General features: G+C 34.2%; 1 pseudogene; it reads right to left on the bottom strand.

Annotated features, from left to right (window-relative positions):
* Positions 1–616: 616 nt before the first annotated feature.
* On the bottom strand, positions 617–22,677 carry LOC149555002 (serine hydroxymethyltransferase 3, chloroplastic pseudogene; annotated as a pseudogene).
* Positions 22,678–24,822: the final 2,145 nt, after the last annotated feature.

Below are 24,822 nucleotides of genomic sequence, written 5' to 3'. Positions count from 1 at the left end.
CTCAAAATTTTGGTATGTAATTTTCTTCCAAGTCTCCCTTCTCCAAAAATGAAAAAGACAACAAAGATCTCATTACATGTTGCATCAAAATTACTATTTAAAAGGAAACATAAATACCCTCCCCTGTATTATATTCAAAATCAAAATATCCCCTCTTTTTCAACACACAATTTAGAAAATAAACAAGAGCTTTGCTCTTTCTCCCTCAAAAGAATTGAAGAATCTAGAAAAACTCTCCCTTCTAGCTATAGCACAAAGTCTATAGTCACCAAAAAAAGTGGAACCCTGTGTAATGAGAAAATCCTCAACAAATAGGCCTCCTTCTCTTCTTTGGTTTCCCAACATAACTTATTCTTTTCAAAATCTGGCTCTCATTACCTTCCTTGTAACTTTTTAGTTATTAAAACTGATTCTTCATTATCACTTCCCTAGACCCGATGTTTATTTTAAAATTGTCTTTATAAAGATAACATTAGGAATACTTGTAGAATCTAAATCTTTAGACCATGAGACCTGTCATATATCAAAATTATGTGAGAGAGTTTGCATATGCCACATGGTCTCCCAAATCATTATTTCCATGGGACCTCAAATCCATGAGTCTCTTTGCAAGTGCTCAACAATTTGCTACAACCTATAGTTGATATGCTTTAAAATTTGCAGTCATAGCTTGCTTCAAATACACAGCTAGTCTTCCTATAGTATGGTTATGTGGTCCTCCCTATAATCCTAGAAAAATAGAATTGTTGATAGCTATCTTGAGATCAATGTCCAACACTGGCTCCTTCTTGAAAAATATCATGCCTCCTCGAGGGCCTCTTAAAGACTTATGTTTCATTGTTGTCCCAACATCACAATAATCAAATGGATTGGACATAACAAAAGTAGCTACTAGTCCACTCATATGTGCCATATCCATCATTAAGAATGCCTCAACTAAATCTACCGAAAGCAAGGATAGTCAATGTCTCGAGAATATGCACTAGCACCAATAATAATGAGTTTTGGCCTAAAAAGGATAGTTGTCTTCTCAAGCATTTCATAATCAATGAGTCCTATGGATTCATCCAAATAGTATGGCATGGATTTAAAATAAATATATATGGTAGATACTTGTCTCTTTTTAGTCATGAACCCATGAGACAGATGCCCTTTGTGTGGTATGTCCAAGCCCATTATCTAATTGTATGGATGGAGAAGAGTTGTATAGACAACAAGGTTATCTAGGGAGCTAGATAATGGCTAAACATTAACGCCCCATTTACTATTGTCAAGATAGAATGCTCCCAAGGCCCTATTTTGGAAAAGCCTCTCACTTTGATCAATGAATTCATTTCCACCATAGTTGTTTCTCTTAGATTAGTTTTCACAATTGAGTGTCAACACACTTAACCAATTCTTAAGTTGCTGTCGAGTATGATATAGATGTCGAGCTATAGTGTGTGCCAAGCTAGAGATTCAATAGGTGTCGAGCAAGTATCAAGTGTCGAGTGATAAGTTATGTTGAGTCACTATAGGTGCCAAGAAAAATATAGATGTTGACTGAAATAGAATTACTATAGGATCCGAGTGAGACAAAATTCCTAAATGTGTCAAGCATCAACAATTGGTATGTGTTGACTAACACAAAATCAACATATGAGTTTGTGTCTTCAAAAACTCATATGTAAACCATTTTTGAGCTGACTTGGGATGAATCTAGAAGGATCTTGAAGATAAGATTGAATCTTTTGCATTACCTATGTAATCAGCATGTAGCCAATCAGAAAAATGGAGAAAGCATGTAACCAATAGTAAAAGTGAAAGAATTGAGTAGGGAAAGAAGAATGAATATTGATCATAGATTCATACCTAACCCTAAGTCTTCAAAGCCTTTAAAAGGAGGATGATACCCCATTGTGTGTGTGTGTGAATGAGTAAGTGTTTATGGGAGAATGCCAACAAAGTGCAGAGGGGTGTCAAGACTTAGAAAGAGCATAACAACATTGCAGGATTTAGTTTATCAAGAACAAAGTATCAAAATTTTGAGGAGAGACATATTAGATAAAGTAAGGATCAGAATAGATAGAGCATAATAAGGATGTAGAATCAAAAATTAAAGATTGCAAGTCATTAGGTCAAGATTTTCTAATACTCTCTAGCCATTGTATTAGGAATGAAAATCCTATGATGATAAGTTGGTCTAACAGCCATGTTGTAAGCCTTTAAACAAGGTGCTAAATCCTTTAATAGGGTAACATTCCAAGTGAGTGTTTGTAAATCCTTTAACTAGGTTGCTTTTAACAGGGTGTAAAGTTTTTAACAAGATAGGCCTTTCATAGGGTAGACCATTAGAAGTGGTCAAACTTTGTAACCTTAAAAAATTACATATTGCTGCAATGATACTTTGTGGGTGTCATCCCCACCCTAGTTTTACCTTCTCATTTTGGAGGGTTTATGGATTACCAAAATCTTGTGTTATCTATTTCCATGCATGTCTTTAATTTCATGTTTATTAATGAATTAGATGCATGTGAATTATTTCAGCTAAAAGGTTTTGAAAAGGTTAAAGTTAGTTACTTTTAATTCACCCTCCTCTCAAATTTAAATCTTTCCACTTGTAAATTCCAACAATTGGTATCAGAGCCAAGTTCTCACAAGGAGAAGACTTACAACTCGGAGAAAAGATCTAGAAATGGAAGTCTACAAACTTGAGAAGATCATAGAGAATCAAGAAATTGATGTGCAACTTGCTCTATAGACCTTGGAAGAAGCTAGAGAAGAACTAAGAAAATCCTTAAAGAGAAGAAGAGAGATTGCCCTAGCTAAGAATGATACAAAATACAAGGAGATTGACACCTCAAAATTGTTTGCAAATGGAGATTCCAAAGAGTTTGATGCAACAATAGTAGACCTAATGGAGAAGAATAGACCTCAAGCAGAAGAAATTAAAACTTTCAAGATTGAACAAGAATCACAAGCCATGATGCTTTGTGAGGTAACTGAATAGAAGAAAAGATCCATTGAAGAGAAGGCTATGCTAGAAGATGACAAGAGAAATCTTGCCAACAGATTGGAAGAAAAGTCAATTGAGCTTGCAAGAATTTCAAACATGCAGCTAGAAACCTAAGCTAGATGATGAATGCACATCATGAACTAAATGTCAAAGATATTGAGATCTCCACACTAAAAATGCAAAATGACTTGAAAAGAGAGAAGGAGATTGCAGAGAGCTTCAATAAACCAATGAGGCCATCAAGTACTTTGAGTAGCTACTAAAATCACCAAGGGCTAGCAATGATACTTCAGGACTAGGATACACTAGCACTGAACAAGGAGAGTCATCCAAGACTACAAAAGAAATGAGTAACAAAGGTAAGAACACTAAACCTACTTGTCATTTCTATGATAAAAAATGGCATACTTCTAATATATGTAGGAGCAAGAATGTCCATCAACATGACAAACCTAAGAATGTGGGTCACTATTATAAGTGCAACAAGCAAGGACATCAAGCACATAACTATAGGACAAGGACTATCAAAGCACCAAGATTTGAAGGTCATTGCTACAATTGCAAGAAGTATGGACATAGAGCTTTTGAGTGTAGATCAAAGCCTATGTGGACATCTAATCAGCCAGCAAGGGAAAATAGTCATTAACATCATTACAATTGGGACTACAACACCAGGTATAGCTGCCATTACTATTAGGAATATGGATACATCCCTAAAAATTGCATTAGAACACATTTTAGTGGAAACTACAGTAGATGGATTAGCCAAACTACATGCTTTAGTTGTTTGAAGACTAGTCATATCAGCAAGAATTTTCTAACAAGGTCAAAGGCACCCAACTCAGAGATCAACAAAGGAAAAGAGAAGGTGGATGTTGAACACATCAGAGGAGAAATGAATAAGACATGGAAGAAGAAAGATGTGAGCAACACATCAAATAAAGGGATCACTTCACCTAAAAGGTCAAGTGGTCACACTTCATCAAACTAAGCACAAGAAGGCATGTGGAACTAATATACAAAGCTTTATCATACATCAGTTCCTAAACAAGAAAGTATTGAAAAGGAAAGATCGGCATGAATAGAGATGCAAAGTTAAAACATCAAAATTTCATAAGTGTTGCCAAGTTAGAAAAAGTTTCCCTTAGACGCCAATACAAGCTAAGTTGTTTGCTAAAGTCAGTAGAAACTGAATGGTTAGTTGTAGCCAAGTTGGTAGTAGAAGTTGAGTAAAGAAGAAAATTTAGTTGAGGCCAAGTAAGGGATACTTCTTTGGATGCCAAGTGATGGAAAGATGATGGAAGCCAAGTAATGCAGAAATGCTTATGAAGTTGAGTGGACAGTTGTAAACACACTAAGTAGTAAATGCTATGAAAATAGGGTATATTATTGTAGTTTGAATCATTTTTTCTTCATCACAAACAAAGAGCAAAGACAAAGAAGAGTACATAATGACTTCAAAGTAGAGAATTAAGCATTTGAGCATATTTCAATAGTGATTCAACACAATTTCATCAAATTCAAGGTATTTTTATTTGTGCTAAGCTACAAAGTTTTAAATTTCTTCATGATAAAACCCTAGCTAGCACAAATGGCCTCCAGTTCTAGGAAAACATAGGAGACAGAACCAATTGAGGTTCAACTAATGTCAAATGAAGTAAAATAGCCAAATTTTTGGCCAATCCTAGAAGTGACATACAAAAATAACCTAGTCGGAGCCCTATCTATTATACCTCCTAAAGTAGTTATGGTTTAGGATGTTAGAAGGTGTTATAACTACAAAATTGGAGCCATTGGAGATATGGAGATGAAGGAAGCCTATGAAAAATTGTGTGAAAATAGTGTATTGAAAGATGAATACCAAATCATTGAGAAGAAGGGTTTGATGTGTTCCCTAGAATTCTCCATAGTTTTCAAAATTGAATGGATCAAGATAATGCTTAGTAGGATTCATGATGGAAGTTTATGGTTGGCAGATGGTCCAATAAAAATAAAAAAAAGGATTGTACATAGAGTGATAGGGTATCTAACCCTAGATTGGCCAAAAAATCTTAGAAGTGATTCCAAGGAAGCAATTGAAAAGAACACTGGTGCTAAATGGAATAAGAGAGGAATGATAATAGACACTATCCAAGACCCTCTTGTTGACTTTTTTGTTAGATTTATTGCACACAAATTTTACCAATCTAGTAGACTTAATAGTGTACCTTGCATTGTAGTGGATGTGGGTAACAAACTAGTGAAAAAGGATCATACTTATGATCTTGTAGAACTAGAGCTACAACAAATCAATGAGAACTTAGCAACAATAAGGAGAACCAAGGGAGCCCAATGCAAGTTTGGTGCAATTTTTATTTTCATAATTTTCTATGTATAGAATGAATTTCCATCTTTTGGTAAATTTGTTTGGAAAGAAAATAGGTTTATAATAGCTCAAGTTAATGAATATATAGAACAAATGGGAGCTAATTTTGAGACTCTAATGACTAGCTATTTTGAAGACTTCAAGAAGACCATGAAGTAGAGGCTAAGAATAGAAATTTCATTGGTAGAAAAGAATGTAAATGATGTATTATTTCTTTTAGATATTGTTTATATTTACATACAAGTAGCTATACCAAGAGTTATATGGTTAAGACCTCTTGGCTATGAGATAAACATAGATGAGGCATCTACACCCATAACTACATTATTAGTTGAGAAAGTGGACAGGAGTGTGCCACATTTTGGTACTTATGATGTGGTAAGGTCAAAGGTAGATATGGAGTTGAAGACTGCCTCCACACTAAAGAAAAAGGAAAAATTGGTAAAGAAACTTAAATCCAAATTTGGTAAGGGCACTGCAGAAGAAGAAGAAGAAGAAGCAAAAGATGATGAAGAAGAATAAGGATAGGATACACTTGCATTGACCCAAGGCATGGGTGAGGATGTAGAAGAAGAAGAAAGTGCCAAGTAGGAAGCACCAAAGCTAGAGCCTAAGAAGAGAAAGGCACAAAAACAACTAGCTGCACAACCCAAAGGGAAGAAGAAAGCAACAAAGCCAAGCCCAGTCAAGCCAACTAAAAGGGTAGACACAAGGGCAACAACACAAGTGGAAAAGGAAAAAGGTAAGAAAAAATACATAGAACAAGGAGGGCCTATAGAACAAAAGAAAAGAAGAAAATATGTGGCACCCTCGGAGTTAGACAAAGAAAAGACAAAATTTGACAATGATCAATTTAGATTGGTAAGACATTCCACCAAATCTAGTTTGGAAAATATTTGTGATAACATTAGAGATAATGTAGATTTAACTAGTTTAAAGACCATTGATTTTAATAAATTTTCAAGAGAAGAAAAAAACATAGTGGAAGAGTCTATCTACACTATGATGGCCAAGTTCAAGACTACCCTACTTGAACTTGACAATTCCATGCCTAAGGAGCTGAGCTCCATTGTTGAAAATAAATGGCATTACTGCCTAAATATGGAAAAGGAAATAAGGGAGTCAACATTGGCTCATGTGATGCCCAACCTAACTAAAGGTCAAATAAGCAAGACTAGTAAGAAACATGGGAGCAAATTTGCAGCCAAATACAAAGCCTTCAGTATTTTATAGAATAAAATAGAGGATGTTGTAAAGAAATCCACAAAAATGTGGAAATTAATTTATGGGTTGACTATTATCAAAGAAGGTCAAGAGGATCCCTTTGAGGGAAGAAATGATGAAGAGGAAGAGAAAAATGAAAAAGAGGAGGAAGGATAGAAAGAGAAAGAAGAGGTAATAGTAGAGAAGACATAGCAAGGTGAAGAGGCAACAACTGAGGAGTAGTAGCAAGAAACGAGTGTCCAAGACACCCAATTTCCATCACCGAGGCCTCCACATACAACACCTACAGAAATTGTAATTATCAAGGATGTTCCTGACACCTCAAGTTAGAACATCAATCCACTAACTATAGAAGATCTCAAAAAGATCCTTCACCAAACAACATTGCAATCATAGTTGTGCACAAATTCTATTTTGGTGAGTGTAGAAGAGTTACAAAAAGTTGTAGCAAAAATTGGCAAGGAGAAGGTTAACACACAAGAACCACCTTCACAACCTCTCATAGCTACAAATGATCAACCAAAAGAGCAAGCAACACAAGACATAATTGCTAAGGTTGTTCCCATAGTAATAGCGACAACAACTACCAAGTAGTCAACAAAGGAGTAGATAGGACAAGATGTTCCTACATCACAAAGCCAAGGTGCACCTCCTATAATCATTATTATTGATTTGGTAGAAGAGAAGAAGATAAGGAAGAGGAGAAAACCCCCAAGGAAGGAGAGCAAGAGGCAATATAGACACTGGTAAATTTTCCTACCTTAGGACTCCTACCAAGAAGTTGAGCACTAATGTAGTACCCCTATAAGTTTTGACACTAGGCTCAAACTCCACCAAGGTAGCAAGGGTACTTCACTATGGAGACCTTGTACTTGATGAAGAAATAGTCATACCTAGTTATGACTGCAAAATAAAAAATCTAGCACAGATAAATGAAGTGCAAGAGGCACTTGAGAGAAAGAAGAAGCAAGAGATACTTCAAAATGAGTATAGAAAAAAGAAAGAACTAGTAGAAAGTAAAGACATATTCCTTGATGCATTTATCTTGCCTATAACTAATGAAACAAAGCCCATCATGGAGCAATTGTCCAACATAGTGGACCAAGTACAAAATAAAGACCTTGATACTTATGCCAAATTATTAGAATGGTCTAAAAAGAAATTCAAATGAAAGTTAATGAGAAGATATCTAGTGAGATAGCACTATCACAAGTTGAATTGGATAAAAAGGTTGAGAAAGTTAAAATAGTACTTGAGAATATATTCTCATTGTACTCCAAATTGTGTGATTCATCATATTTCACACAAGAAACTAGCTAGAGAATACTGAGTTTGGAAATGAATCTTAAGATATCTAGCACACAACCACCTAAAGATCTAGCTCAAAGTGAGAAGCATTTTGCAACAATGTATCACACTCAGAAGGAATTAGCTATATTAATAGTAGAAGAGGCTAATGTCAAGGCCAAATTGATACAAATATAGTTTTCTATCACCCTGTATCTAGAAGTACTACATAAGGAAGTGGGCTATGTAGAAAATGTTTTGAAGAAAGATCCTAATCTTTCTACCTTAGAAGGCATTGTACATCTTGCAGTAGAGACAACCATCCAACACAAAGCACTGGAAATTGCCTTCAACAATTGGGATGCTTCTCTAAAGATGATAATGGAGGTACATAAAACTTTTTTGTCTAAATATTCTATTCATTCTTAGGACCCTTTGACATAAGTGTTAAAAAGGGGGAGATATAAACATTATGCATATAATAAGAATGGGGGAGATAATCCATTTTTTTGATGGAGATATTCATGTAAGGGAGAGATACAATAATGATAGGAGATAATAAGAATGGATGTGTACATAAAGGGAGAAATACCAAAAGGGAGAGATAATCACAATTTTGAAGAAGTAATAAGGAGATATAGCCAAAAGGATGCAAAAATTGCAAGAAGATGTGTGAAAGGGGGAGCAGAAACAAAGAGAAAAAACAAAGGGGGAGTACAAATAGAAAAAATATAGACTAGATACAGAGCAGATAAGGCAAAGAGTATCAGACACATCAACATGAGACACATTAAGCTTAAGGGAATTTTGGTTACAGAAATGGCACATCAGCTCAAGGGGAGTTACAAGCTTTTGAGGTATATAGTCTTCTACAAAATTTTGAACAAGCTTTTGAAGTTTTGTACATATGCCAATTAGAGTCTATATTATACTCATAGAGATTAGACTCATAATGCTTAGTTAAGTTTTTTTGCCACTCATGTCAAAGGGGGAGATTGTTGGTCTTAGATTGGTTTTGACAATTGAGTGTCAACACACTCAATCAATTCTTAAGTTGATGCTGAGTATAATATAGATGTTGAGCTATAGTGTGTGTCATGCCAAAGATTCAATAGGTTCCGAGTGAACTTTAGGTGCTAAGAAAGTATCAACTATCGAGTGATAAGTGATTTCGAGTCACTATAGGTGCTGAATAAAGTATAGATACCGAGTAAAATAGAATTACTATAGGAGCTGAGTGAGACAGAATTCCTATATGTGTTGAGCATTAGAAATTAGTAAGTGCCAAGTAACATAGAATCAACATATGAGTTTGTGTCTTCACAAAATCAGATGTAAACTATTTTTGAGCCAACTCAAGATGAATCTTGAAGGATCTTGAAGATAAGATCAAATCTTTTGCAATCTATGTAATCAGCATGCAACCAATTAGAAAAATGGAGAAAGCATCCAATCAATAGGAAAAGTGAAATAATTTCATGGGAAAATAAGAATGAATATTGATAATAGATTCATACATAACCCTAAGTCTTCAAAGCCTTTAAAAGGAGGATGATACACCATTGTGTGTGTGTGTGAATGAATAAGAGTTTATGGGAGAATGCTAGTGAAGTGTAGAGGGGTGTAAAGACTTACAAAGAGTAGAACAACATTGCAGAATTTAGTTGATCAAGAATATAATATTAGAATTTTGAGAAGAGACATATTAGATCAAGTAAGGATCAGAACAAATAGAGAAGAACAAGGATCTAGAATCAACAATTGAAGATTGCAAGTCATCAGGTCAAGACTTTCTAATACTCTCTAGCCATTGTATTAGGAATGAAAATCCTATGATGATAGCTTGGTCTAATAGCCATTTTTTAAGCCTTTGAACAAGGTGCTAAATCCTTTAATAGGGTAACATTCCAAGTGAATGTTTGTAAATCCTTTAACCAGATCACTTTTAATAGGGTGTAAAGTCTTTAATAGGACAAGCCTTTCATAGGGCAGACCATTGGAAGTGGTCAAACTTTGTAACCTTAAATAGTTACATATTGCTACAGTGATACTTTGTGGGTGTCATCCCCACCCTAGTTTTACCTTCTCATTTTGGAGGGTTTTTGGGTTACCAAAATCTTGTGTTATCTATTTTCATGCATGTCTTTACTTTCATGTTTATTAGATGAATTAGATGCATGTGAATGATTTCAGCTAAAAGGTTTTGAAAAGGTTAAAGTTAGTTACTTTTGATTCACCCCGCCTCTCAAAAGTAAATCTTCCCACTTGTAAATTCCAACAATAGTATCTCTTTCCAATATTGAGCTCAAGGCCAAGTTTCTTTTATAAAGACTTCATTGCCTTTGATTGTGTAACTTCAATTTCTCTTCAACTGTCACCTCCTTATTCATGCTTCCTTGATGCGTTGGTCTGTAGTTCTCATGGAGAGACACCTGTGTTGGTAGAGAGCATGTGAAACATTCTTTTATGCTCATGCAAAGAGCATATCTATCAATGTAGAATTTGGCCTCGCTAATGACTCGTGTATTTTCTTTTTGATCTGCCACCATGCATTCGGGTTTTAATAGAATGCATACTTGGCCTCAATTATATTCTTGTAAATAATTTATATCATGAGAGAGAGACTGTGCATTTTATAATCAAAATACTTTCTAAAACTATAGTAACATCCTTTGGTCAACTTTTGGTGCTCATAGGTCATCGGTTTGGTATAGCACATGGTGGAAATATCATACCCCATTGTTTAAAATTATTGACAGATACTACTCAAGTTTTCAATCTCTTCTAGCTACTATTGAGATTTAAACCATAGTTTGATACCATCATCATTCGATCCCTTGCACCCATAATTGGAGTCTTCTATTAGTGTTTAAAGAGGCATTTGAGAGTTTTCACAACATCTTTTTCACCAAACCCATGTACATTCAAGGTGTTGTTCTTGAGCTTGAGCTTCAAAATCATGAAATTTAACTACAACATTGGCATTCTATGAAATAGTTCACAATTGGCCTTCTTGTCAATAGAAATTATAACTATATGAGCATGATATAAGGTGGGTGTCTCTATAATAACCATATAACTTGTGTTCTATGATGACAACTTCCTCAAGTTTCCATGGGTCCCACTATTATTTGACCTTGATCACTTAATATGTCTCTTCATGCCATGTGCTCTTTCAAATTTAGTACAAGTGGCATCACATTTACCTTTTAAACTTTATCTTTTCCATTGCTGCATGGTCCCCACTTAATGAGCACTCCTAATTACTTATGGGTGATTGATCATTTCCATAGGTCTATCCTCTATTACATGGTTAGTTATGACCCTTTAGCAACTTGAATAGTCACCTCTTTTTGTAACATAATCGATACCAAGCTTTTAACCTCCCTTTAACTCAAAGCATATCAATATTGTCAGATTTATCAAACACTACCCAATTGGGTTAGTTGGACTAAAAACACCTATCTTGTGGATCTTTTACCAAAAGAGGAAACATTTGGGATTAGATCAATCTAACTCAAAAAAACAAAGGGAGCACCATATATATCTTCACTTATATTAAGTCCACATTTCAATGAAACCATTATTTTTGCTTGAATTAGGATGATCACAAGATGAGTTTTGTATATCCTTAAGTCTCAAACCCTTTGATCATGATGGTATTTTATTCTTTGACTGAGGTACATCTCCAAACTATGACCTCTAAACTTCTAGACTGACCCTAAATTACGAACTAAGGCTGGATTTTAAACTTTTCTAAATTGACAAATCTGCATTTTGAGCCCATTTGAACCATCGAACTACTTTGAACTTTAATTCAAAGTGGTTCAAAAACATAAATTAAAAGTTTTAAAAACTATGTCCATATTGGGTACCAACAGAAAGGATGCAAAAGAAAATATGTGCATTGGTTTTGTATAATCAGGAGTCCTAAGGACTAGGGCATTCTTTATAGTAGTCTTAATGTCTTGAAAGGCTTCTGAAGGTTCACTATCACAATTGATAACAACTCTCTTTTTGAAAATTTTAGATATTGGTCTACTAATCTTAGAAGAATTTGTAACAAATCTTCTCAAAAAATTGACTTGCCCAAATAATGATTGTATTCCTTTTACATTCTTTGGCTTGGGAACTTTATCAATGGCAACTGCCCTTTCAAGGTTTATCTTCACACCATCTTTTGATAGTATATGACCTAAAAATCTCCCTTTTGTTACTCCAAATATACACTTCTTTGGGTTCAAGGATACTCCATAGTCTAAGGCATTGATGAAATTTTTCTCTAGATGTGTATAGTTGTCCTCAACCTTCTTAGAATATGTAGTAAGGCCATCTTGTTACACTACCATGAACTTATCAATATAATCCTGAAAGGCTTCATCCATGACTCTCTGAAAAGTTTCTCCTACATTAGTTAATCCAAATGACATTCTCACATAGACATAAGTAACCCATAGAGTTGTAAAAGCTATTTCAAATTGTTCCTTTTCATTTATAAGGACCTAGTTGTATCCATAGAATCCATCCATCATAGACATTAATTTAGAACTAGTCACTTGTTAAAGCATAGCTTCCACGTTTGCCAAGCCATTTTTGTCTTTCAAGGAAGCAATATTAAGGTTCTTAAAATCCACACATAGCCTTTCATCTCCATTATTTTTTCTAAAATGCACCAAGTTTGATACCCAAGTGGAGTGCCTAATTGGTTTAATTATTCCCCCATCCCTCAACTTCATTAATTCTTCTTGCATTTTAGGTGCTAAGGTGAGATTTGCTAGTCTCTGCTTTTACCTAAAAGGTTTAACATTTTCTTTGAGTTGTATGACATGTTGTAATAAGTCTTCTCTATAGGCCTTAAGGTCATCATAAGACCATGTAAAAACATGTCTATACTTTCTTAACAAATCAATTAGAGGCTTTCTAATTTCACCAAATAGGTTTGACCAATATAAACCTTATTTGGGGCTTTAGAAGTACCAAGGTTTATCTCTTCAAGTTCTTGTGGTTTGTGATCTCTAATTCTAGACTTCACCCTATCTTGGTTATCAAACATGATTTTCAAAACTACTAACCCTTTGGGAACTTTATTGGGTTTCAATTGCATAATTTCTTGGCCAAAGATTTTCTCCTTGCCATCTGTTGTTTCAATTAGGGCACTACAATCTAGCTCTTGGCCATGATATTTATCCTCACTTGACAATAAATTTAAAATATCTCTATCATCTTCAAAGAGTTTCCAATGATCTATATTATTAGGTATTGAAGGTCGATTTTGCACCTCAATCTATGAAATTCTAATAAATGATACATCCTTGGGCTTGATAGCTATTTTGTCCAACAAATCAACCATCTTGTTGTAAATCCTTTCCATCCAAAAAAACCAAATGCATCAAATAACTCAATTTGGTCCCATACAAATTCTATATTTTTTCAGTCTCTTATTTTTTGATGCATATGTTTCTCTAACTTGAGAAACCACTAATTCAAAGTCACCAATAACATGTAACTTCTTACTTCCATGATAGGTTGAAACTCTTAATCCTAGTAAGAGTGCTTCATATTTTTCTATGTTATTTGTACAAGAGAAGTTCAAGGTGAATGAATATCTAAAAGTGTTCTTCTTAAGAGAAACAAAAACCGCTCCTACCCGTGAACCTTCTTTAGAACTTGCCCCATCAAAATACATGGTCCACAAAATTTGTGAATCCATGCAATATTCAACCTCATGTACAATCACAGATGAAAGTTTATCAACTTCTTGGATAATCAATTCAGCTTTGAATGCATTTACACCATTATTTAGAAAACAAGTGGAATCCTTATCAATTTCTGTTGGATACAATTTTTAATTGTGTATTGTCTTTGATGTTACACAAATGTCATATCAACCATTAGACAGAGTCTACCAAGCTTAGATGGTTAGCAAAGCAATTTATAGTGACTACCGAGCATTCCTGAACATTACACAATAAGTTAGCTTTTATCGAGCTCACTCGGTAAGTGAAGAAAAGTTAGCTTTTACCAAGCTCACTCGGTAAGCAAAGGAAAGTTAGCTTTTACTGAGCTGACTCAGTAAGCAAAGGAAAGTTAGCTTTTACCAAGCTCACTTGGTAAGCAAAGAAAAATTAGCTTTTACCAAGCTCACTCAGTAAAAAAAGGAAGGTCAGTATTTACTGAGTTAACTTGGTCTCCGAGGGAAGTTGCAAGGTTTGCAGTGTTTACCAAGCTCCATTTGGTTAACACTGGGGAAACCATTCTGAGCAGTGGTCATTGAGCTGGGTTGGGCAGTGAAGAATTTTATTATTCTAAAGAATTAAGTTTAATTATTTTATGCAGTCGACTGATTTATGTTTTTCAGTTGATTAAACCGATTTGACAATCTATAAGGTATATATGAAAGGTCAAGTTGTGAATTCAAAAAGAAGAAGAGTATGGATGCATAAAAGTGTGAATGTATGAATAAGAAAATATATGAGCAAATTTTGAGGAAGGATTAGATATCCCTATGAAGCTACAAAGTTGCATTCGATCAGTGAGGATCTAGTGAAGCAGAACAGAGATCTGTATTCAGCAAAGATAAGTTGCATATATTTCAGATCACTTCATTGTTGCTTTCTAATCATTATAATAGTGATTCAAAATCTCTTAACAGAGTTGGTTTGACAACCATTTTGTAAATCCTCTAACAAGGTGACAATTCAATTGAATTATTTTAAAGACCTCTAACAAGGTCACTTCTAACAAGGTGATCAAATCCTCTAACAGGGTCACACCTAATAGTGTGTTTTGTAACCTTTAACAGGGTTGGCTCCTAATAGGGCTCACTTCAAAAGAGTGAAAATTGGTAACTAGTTAATTGGTGGTTTTTCCCAAATTGGATTTCCACATTTAATCTAGTGTCTCTTGTGTTCATGTTATTTCTTTATGCATGCATGTTATCACTTTAAATGCTAAATAAGTTATCAGAACATCTATCAAGTTTCAGATTTATTTGTGAGATTGTCAGCAGCTATATTTTAAGACATCTAAGGATCTATGGATTTATTTTTGTGGTAAATGATTCACCCCTCCCCTCTCAGTTACTCCATCTCTATTTCTAACAATTGGTATCAGAGCTTTTGGTGCTTGCAGGATAAGATTTCAAGGATCTAAGCCAAAGATCAGGATGTCTTACAAAAGGGAAATCTCAAGACTTAACAGAAATAACTTCTCAGCATGGCAAGGACTGATGAGGCTTCACCTAGCATCCATTGGTGATATAGGACTAAAGTACCTTGATGAAAAATATGCAAAACCAGCTGGTTCACTATCTGTCAATGATATTGCTGAAAAGAAGACTCACAACATTATGATGATAGATATAGCATCTACTCTGAGTTCTAAAGAATTTGATGATATCAAGGACTAAAAATCTGCCTTTGAAATGTGGGAAAAGCTAAAAGAGATCTATGGAGGAGATGATAATGTTAGAAGAGCCAAAGCAGAAAGTTTGAGAGGACAATTTGATCAAATAAGGATGAGAGAGGATGAAAACATTGCAAAATATGTTGAAAGAGTTAAAGCATGTGTCAGTGCAATCAAAGCTTCTGGAGGAGATATCAGTGAAGAGATAGTTATAACTAAAGTTCTTAGAACTCTACTTCCCATTTATGCAATCAAAGTTTCTGCAATTCAGGAAAGAAGATGTGAAGCAAATCATAAGATAAATCTAGAGGCTATAGTTGGAAGATTGACTGCATTTGAACTAGACAACTTTGATAACTATATTTCAGCTTCCAAGAACATTGAATCAACATTTGAAGCTAAACTTTCACTCAAGGAGAAAGGCAAAAAGAAATCTCAGTCATAAAGTGAAGATGAATCAAACCAAAGTTCAGACAACAATCTTGAAGTAATTGAAACCCTTCTAGCAAGGGAATATTCTAGAGGCGGAGGAATGATGTCCAAATAAGCAGAATAAAGATGAAACGAAAGATAAAAAATGGAATGGCAAGAAAGATTTCAAATCATTCAAGGACAAAGGTAAGAAAACATGTTTTATGGCTAAAGATTCTAATGATTCTAATGAAGAAGAAGAAGATGAGATTGTCTATATTGCTATGAAATATGAATCTGATAATGATGAAGAAATGGCACTCATTTCTCATATGAGCAAAAATGATACATGGATCATAGATAGTGGTTATTCTCATCACATGACTGGCGACAAAACTAAGTTTGAATACTTTGAAGACTATGATGGTGGCAGTGTAAGATTTGGTAACAATGAACCTTGTTGTATAAAAGGAAGAGGAAGAATCCCTCTAACCAAAGAACTTATATGTGATAATGCCTATTGGGTAGAAGGACTAAAGAATAATCTATTAAGTGTGGCACAACTAATCAATAATGGAATCAAAGTAGAATTCATACATGGTAAAACAAGACTGCTGGATGGGAAAGGAAAGATGATTGGATCAGGTACTCAAACTAAAGGTAACTTGTTCTATCTTGAACTAGGTGAATGTTCATGTTTCATTGCTCAAGTTGAAGAAAGTTGGTTATGGCATAAAAGGTTTTGTCATGTAAACTTTGATAATCTAGTAAAGATAAGAAAATTCAGGAAATTAAAAGGCATTCCCAACATAAAGAAACCTAAGGTCAGTCTATGAAAAAATTGTCAAATTGGAAAGATGGGAAAGACTAGTTTTAAAAGTAAAAACTATCAGTCTGAAGACATATTAGAAATTGTGCATACTGATTTATGTGGACCCATTGGAATTGAAAGCTATAATGGAGAAAAGTTCTTCATTCTTTTTGTTGATGATTACTCAAGAATGATGACAGTCATGTATCTAAGAAATAAATTAGAAGCATTTGAAAAGTTCAAATGGTATTTGGCCAAAGTAGAAAAGGAAATAGGGAAAAGATTAAAATGCTTGAGGTCAGACAGAGGTGGAGAATTCATTTCACATGAATTCAATAACTTTTGCATTGAAAGAGGAATCAAAAGATAGGTATCAACCCCTGGAACACCCCAACAAAATAGAATAGCTGAAAGAAGAAATAGATCCATCATGGATTGTGCAAGAACTTTAATGATTGAAAAGAGTATCAAATACTGGAAGGAAGCAATCGGCACTGCAGTCTATACCTTGAATTGAGTACAACTGAAGAAAGACTCATTCAAAACCCCCTATGAGTTATGGTATGGTTATAAACCTAATGTAAGTTATCTTAAAGTATTTGGAAGTAAATGTTACATTTTGAAAGAATCTAGAAAAGAAAAATTTGATGTAAAAGGTGATGAAGGTATATTGTTTGGATACTCATGCAGAAGTAAGGCATATAGATGTTTGAACTTGTCTACTCACAAAGTCATAGAAAGTGCACATGTGAAAGTTGATGAGTTTGCAGAAAGGACTGAAGAAGAAAGCAAAAGGGAACCAAAAGATTATAAAAGGTTTGTCTTCAGTGAACCTGATATAGTACTAGTTACATCAGAGAATCAGGAAACTTCTACTCCCGAGTCATCTATAACCGAGTTACAGGAAGTTCAAACTGAGCCACAGCAAACAGAGTTAAATTCAGTATCTACCAAGCAAGTATTTACCAAGAAAACATCTACCAAAAAAATATCTATCGAGCCAGAACAGACAGAGCCTAAATTTGAAATGCAAAAAGATAATAATGAAATCCATTCAAAAGGCAAGGAAATTGTATTAGCTAAGTATATCAGGAGACATCATTTAGCAGATCAAATCATTGGAGATAAATCTGAAGGAACCATGACAAGAAATAAGTTGAAAGGTACTTGTTTACTTGCTGATTTTGAACCTAGGAATATCAAAGATGCATTAGAAAATGATAGCTGGATTGAAGCAATGAATGAAGAAATAGAGAAAATAGAGAAAAACAAGACATGGACTCTTGTACCTAGACCTAAAGACAAAAATGTGATTGGAACTACATGGGTATTCAGAAACAAGTTGGATGAAGATGGTAAGGTATCAAGAAACAAAGCTAGACTAGTATGCAAAGGATATGCTCAAGAAGAAGGAATAGACTATGGAGAAACTTTTGCTCTTGTTGCAAGATTGGAAGGAGTCAGAACCTTATTAGCATATGCTACTCACAAGGGATTCAAAGTTTATCAGATGGATGTCAAGTCAGCATTCTTCAATGGTATACTGGATGAAGAGGTTTACATTGAACAACTTGAAGGTTTTGTTAATCCAGATAAGAAGAACATGGTCTACAAATTACACAAGGTATTGTACGATCTGAAACAAGCCCCTAGAGCATGGTATGAAAGATTGCATAAATATCTTATTCAGATTGGTTTTCAAAGAACTAATGATAACAGTAGCTTGTATATTAAAGAAGGACCAGATAATAAGATTGTCTTGGCAGAAATATTTGTAGATGATACTGTTTTCACAGGGAATGATGATCTATGCAAAGAATTCTTAGAATAGATGAACAAGGAATTTGAAATGTCTATGTTTAGTGAGATCAAATTCTTTTGTTGGTCTCAAAATTCAACAGAATAAAAATGGTATCTACATTACTCAATCAAAGTACATTAAGGAGATATTGAATTTTTTTGGAATGGAAGATTGTAAACTCGTTGGGACTCCTATGTGTACTGGATCAAAACTTACCAGGGAAGATGAATCAAAAGAAGTAGATCAAACATTGTATAGATCTATGATTGGAAAGTTGCAGTATGTAGTTCATACTAGACCAGATATTTCCCTTGCAGTTGGTATTGTAGCAAGATTTTCAGCAAAACCAAGAGAAAATCACTTGATGGAAATCAAAAGAATAATGAGATATTTGAAAGGAACTGAAGAGTATGGTTTATGGTATACGTTTAGAGGAAATTTGGATTTGAAAGTATTTACTAATGCTGATTGGGAAGGAAACCTTGATGATAGAAAAAGTACAAGTGGAGGTACATTCTTTCTTAGAAAAAGGTTAGTTTCTTGGACAATCAAATAGCAGAATTGTACATCTCAATCAACAACAGAGGCATAGTATGTTGCTGCAGCAGTAAACTATTCTAACATTGTTTGGTTTAAATAGTTGTTGGAAAGCATGAAGATGGAAATCAAAGAACCAGTTGTTATGTTCTGTGATAATACAAGTGCAATCAACATATCTAAGAATCCAGTGATGCATTCCAAAACCAAGCATATTGCAATAAAATATAATTTTGTCAGAGAATTGGTGCAAGATAAGGAGATTAGATTGGAATATATTCATACAAAGGACCAAATTGCTGACATATTCACAAAACCATTACCTAAGGATGCATTCTTGTATCTAAGAGGTAAGTTAGGGGTCACTCCCCTATCTAAAGTTCACTAAAATAAAGTTTTAGTGATGCATCAACTCATACCAGATTGAAGATCTATCAGTTGATGCAACATAATCAGGAAACATTGCATATGATTCAATACTAAAGGTACACTGAAATTCATTTGAGTTTGAGTTGTTTTTGGCATGTGTTGTCAAAGAGGGAGAGTTTATTACTGTCATATCTCTTTGAAATTTGTTCAAAGGAGTTTTCTATGTAATTTCTTCACAAAAGGAGATTACTGTAAGAGGGAGAGTTTTCTATTTTAGAGGGAGAATTGTTTATAATTGACATGTTGTTTTTCCATATAAGTGAAAGACTTGTTTTCAAATTTTATTTCTGCTATGACATGTTGTGTTTCCATCAATACCAAAGAGGGATATTGTTGGATACAATTGTTAATTGTGTATTGTCTTTGATGTTACACAAATGTCATATCAACCATTAGACAGAGTCTACTGAGCTCAGATGGTTAGCAAAGAAATTTATAGTGACTATCGAGCATTCCTAAACATTACACAATAAGTTATCTTTTACCGAGCTCACTCGGTAAGCGAAGAAAAGTTAGCTTTTACCAAGCTCACTTGGTAAGCAAAGGAAAGTTAGCTTTTACCAAGCTCACTCAGTAAGCAAAGGAAAGTTAGCTTTTATCGAGCTCACTCGATAAGGGAAGAAAAATTAGCTTTTACCAAGCTCACTTGATAAACAAAGGAAGGTTAGTATTTACCAAGTTAACTCGATCTCCGAAGGAAGTTGCAAGGTTTGCAGTGTTTACCAAGCTCCATTTGGTTAACACTAAGGAAACCATTCTGAGCAGTGGTCACCGAGCTGGGTCGGGAAGTGAAGAATTTTATTGTTCTAAAGAATTAAGTTTAATTGTTTTATGCAGCTGACTAATTTATGTTTTTCAGTTGATTGAGCCGACTTGACAATCCATAAGGTATATATGAAGGGTCAAGTTGTGAATTCAAAAAGAAGAAGAGTGTGGATGCATAAAAGTGTGAATGTATGAATAAGAAAATATATGAGCGAATGTTGAAGAAGGATTAGATATCTCTATGAAGCTACAAAGTTGCATTCGATCAGTGAGGATCTAGTGAAGCAGAACAGAGATCTATAATCAACAAAGATAAGCTGCATATATTTCAGATCACTTCATTGTTGCTTTCTAATCATTATAACAGTGATTCAAAATCTCTTAATAGAGTTGGTTTGACAGCCATTTTGTAAATCCTCTAACAAGGTGACAATTTAGTTTAACTGTTTTAAAGACCTCTGACAAGGCCACTTCTAACAAGGTGATCAAATCCTCTAACAGGGTCACACCTAACAGTGTGTTTTGTAACCTTTAACAGGGTTGGCTCCTAATAGGGCTCACTTCAGAAGAGTGAAAATTGGTAACTAGTTACTTGGTGGTTTTTCCCAAATTGAGTTTCCACGTTAAATCTGGTGTCTCTTGTGTTCATGTTATTTCTTTATGCATGCATGTTATCACTTTAAATGGTAAATAAGTTATCAGAACATCTGTCAAGTTTCAGATTTATTTGTGATATTATTAGCAGCTATATTTTAAGACATCTAAGGATTTGTGGATTTATTTTTGTGGTAACTGGTTCACCCCTCCCCTCTTAGTTACTCCATCTCTATTTTCAACAATTTCATCCCCAAAGATATGATTGAGCCTTGGCTCCCTGTCTACCCTAAAAACCTTATCACCTATATGAAAAGTAGCATAGGATAAGTCACATTATAGGTTACCTCCCATAGTAGCACTCCATTTTTTAGATAACAACTTTCCATAATGTGGAGGAATATCAACTAAAAGGACTGACATTATCAATTCTACATTAGGGTATGTGGCTAGTTTGAAGGGCAATACATTGATAGTACCTATGACATACACTTCCCTAGTATCCATGCATTGATAGTACCTATGATAGACATTTCCCTAGCATGCATACCACTATATCTACCTTGTTTGGTATCTACTTGTAAACCTAAGGCTTCACTGACTTTGAAAGGCATAATGATATTAGAAGCTTTTGAGTCTATCAAGCAATTCTTTAGAGTTCTTCCTTTTATAATCAAACTAAGAAAAAATGGGTCAATATCCTACAAGTAAGCTACAGATGAATCATCTAAGAATATTTGAGGAATTTGGGAAATAATGCCACTATCTTCAACTACCACCGGGATTTGCTATATGATACTTTTCTTAGTAGTATTACTACTATTTCCTATTCTACCCAACCATGATAAAGCTTTACTCTTATTTTCATCAATTCTAAACAATTGAGATAAAGGCACTTTGACAGTAATTTGGAATAGCATAGATATCATGTGAATTGGTTCAGATATAGTAGGTTCTACAAGCATACCTAGAGCTGAAGTATTTTTAACAATAGACACTTTTATTTTCTTAGTAATATTAGATCCTAACTTCTTCTCTTGCACACTTGGCTTAGCTATCTCATTTATATGAAATTGGACCTTCTTTTTGGGTTCCAACTTCTTGGTCTTACTGTCTTTAACCTTTGTTGTCTCTACATTATTTTTCTTATTGTGATACTTTATCTTATGAGTAATATCCTTTATAAAAATACTAGAAGATTTATCACTTTCATTACCAACTATCTTGCTTCTCAAATTGTAATTACTATGAACTTGAGAAATCATTTCTATTGTAATTCTATTAATCTCCTCTTTAGAAGGTTTTCTTAAATTTATATGACCAACATCAGAAGATGTAGTACATATCTTATCTTCATTATAGTCTTCATTATCTAAAAATATTTGCTGATGGTGTAATTGGTAAACAAATCTCTGACTAGTAATGTCATTTTCACATTCTTCTAGGTCAAAATCTTCATAGTCACCATGCATATTAACCATATTACAACTTATATCATCATGATTCTTTTCTTCTTCTTCTTCCTCCTCATTTTGCACATTCTGATCTACTACCAATGATTGAGCTACTGCACAGTAGTCTGAGGAGTGATGTGATTGACATATGATGCACCATGGCACATCTTCATTCATGTTAATAGAATTCCTTTGTAAAGGATGTAGGGTACCCTTATCTTTCACATTTTGGGTCTAATTAGGAATAGGTTTACCATCTTTCCATTGAGTAGTATATGGGTAATTCTACATTCTTGGTTGCCTATTGAAATGATTTTCTTTTACTGGGGTCTTTTCACCAACATTGGATTTGTGTGTATTGAAAATTGGTGGGTTCATCTTTTTTAATAAATCCAACACTTGACTTATTATGGCTTCCTCGAGCTTCTTACTTATAGGCGATTCATCATTTTCCTTCTTATTTCTCTTAGGATTGAACAAATTTGGATCATCTCTCCTTCCTAGCTTATTGAATGCTTTCCTATTGTTTTCAATATTCACAGCTACCTTGTAAGCATCCGTTAAAGATTTGGGATCTTTGTCTCTCAAGTGATAGGCCATTTTACTATCAAAAGCATTGAAATAAGTTATTAGGAACACATCTTCATTTAATCTCATTACCTTACTAAAACCTTACATTGAAATCAAAGGTAGATTCTTTAGGGTTCCTTTTTATGTTATTGAAATCATTCAACATAAAGCCAACATTAGTGCTATCTCCATACCGTTCTTTGAATAGTTTTTCTAGGTCTCTCCATGAACTAACACTATCATTTGGTAGTCTTCTAAACTAGTCCCTTGCATCTTCAATTAATAAATGTACAAAAAAATTCATCATTACATCCTCATGTTCAACTTCAAAATCATTTAACATATCTATAAAAATTCTCAAATGTTCCTCACCAATAGCAACATTATTTCTAGAAACTTCACAACTTTTTCTCTTAGGTCAAATGATATTGGATATGGAAAAATAGGAATACCTAAGAATGAAATTTTTCTTCACTTTTCCATGTATATAGACTTCTTTTGAAAACCAACAACATTTGATGTGCCTATTACATTGGGTTGGTTGTGGACAACATTTTGAGACTATTGTATTTGAATAGTAGGGATATGAGTACTAGTGGTAGATGATGAAGTAGGGGTAGATTGAGACATATTATGATTAGATACTACTAGTCCATGAGTGGGGACATAAGTTGTGGCTTGAGTGGATAAATTAGGCTATAAAGCTAAGGGAAAATTGGATTTGACAAATTGAATCTTCCTTCTAGTTTCTATTGCTTGGGCTTCATTTTCGACTTTCTCAAGCTTTTTTGCAAGATCCTCTCTCTTTCCTGGCCTTTTCTAAATCTAGATCCAACTTAGACATGGGAGGTTTTATATATTTACTTGTTACAACTTGAGGCTCATTTATTTGGATCCCTATAACCTTACCTTTCCCTTTATTTGTTGGCTTGACAATAGGCTCTACATGGTATGTTTGAACATGCTTGTAGGGTTGGCCTTGAGATATGAAAAGTTCTTGCCTTTGGCTTATGAGTTTCTATTGTTCTAAAACCTTGACTCTCAAGATATCTATATCTCCAAAAGCATTAGCATGTAGAAACAAAGTCCTTTCTTCCAACTTTTTGTTCTACTCTTTTAGGGTAGCCATCCTTCTTAGAAAATGATCTCTCTCAATGAGAGCATCCAAAGTGGCTCATTCCCTTTCCTTCTCCAAATGAGCATGTTTGGCTTTTTCTTTTGCAACCAATTTCTTTAGAACTTCTATAATTGAGCATACTTCCTTTGGATCTATAGAAGTAGCCTCTGAATTAGTAGGGTCATCAAGATCTGTAAGGTTTGTTTCTACATAGGGAGTTTTTCTAGGATTAAAAGGATCTTCCATAATATTTTTATATCCCAAACTATGATTCATTTCAGCTATTACATATGTTTTATGCAATATATCTTCCATCAAAGATATATTCTTGTTTTGATATGCTCTTTCTTCTTGCAAAGGGGTACTGAACATCCCTCCTAAGAGTCTTGTGTTTTCTAATTTAGAGCTAAGTGAAGAAAATTTTCTTGCCACTACAGGCTGGTATTGAGAGTTTACAGATACACTACCCCTTGGCTTCCAAGTAGGATTTACATCCAATTTATTCTTTTTTTGGTTCTTCCTATCATCTTGAGGTAAATCAATATATAATGGTATGTCTAGATTGGATCTTGTGAAAGCTCATGTACTTTTTCTCTTCTCTACCATTTGTGGAAAATACTTTTCAATAAGCACTAGTTTCAAAACCTTGATTGAGTCACCACCCTATCCTAGGGAAAATATAACATGAAAAAGATTTGACTCAAGGAAAAAACACAAGGCAATATAAGACAAATCTAACACACAAAGAAGCCAATCAGAAAGAATTTGAGACTGCAACTCTTTATTAGTAGATAAGACACTTTTCTAAGGGCAATATTGTCAGTCTACACATATGGTACCAGGACTTTATCCTTTTTAAATTCTCAAGGTTTGTCACTAGAAAAGTCACAATATGACCACGATAAATTACTAATTAAAACTAACAAACACATATACTAATATTACTAGAAACTACATTACTTTTCAAACATCAACATGTGTTGAACAAGTCCCTACCAGAGTCACCAATTTGTCGGTGTTTTTACACTACTAAGAAATAAAATACTTAATATGAAGAT

The sequence above is a fragment of the Cupressus sempervirens genome, chromosome 5 (assembly GCF_028749045.1).
Source record: "Cupressus sempervirens isolate cs-2001-9-10 chromosome 5, ASM2874904v1, whole genome shotgun sequence".
Taxonomy (NCBI): Eukaryota; Viridiplantae; Streptophyta; class Pinopsida; order Cupressales; family Cupressaceae; genus Cupressus; species Cupressus sempervirens.
The sequence above is the reverse complement of the archived record's forward strand: the minus strand, read 5'-3'. Positions and strand labels throughout refer to the sequence as shown.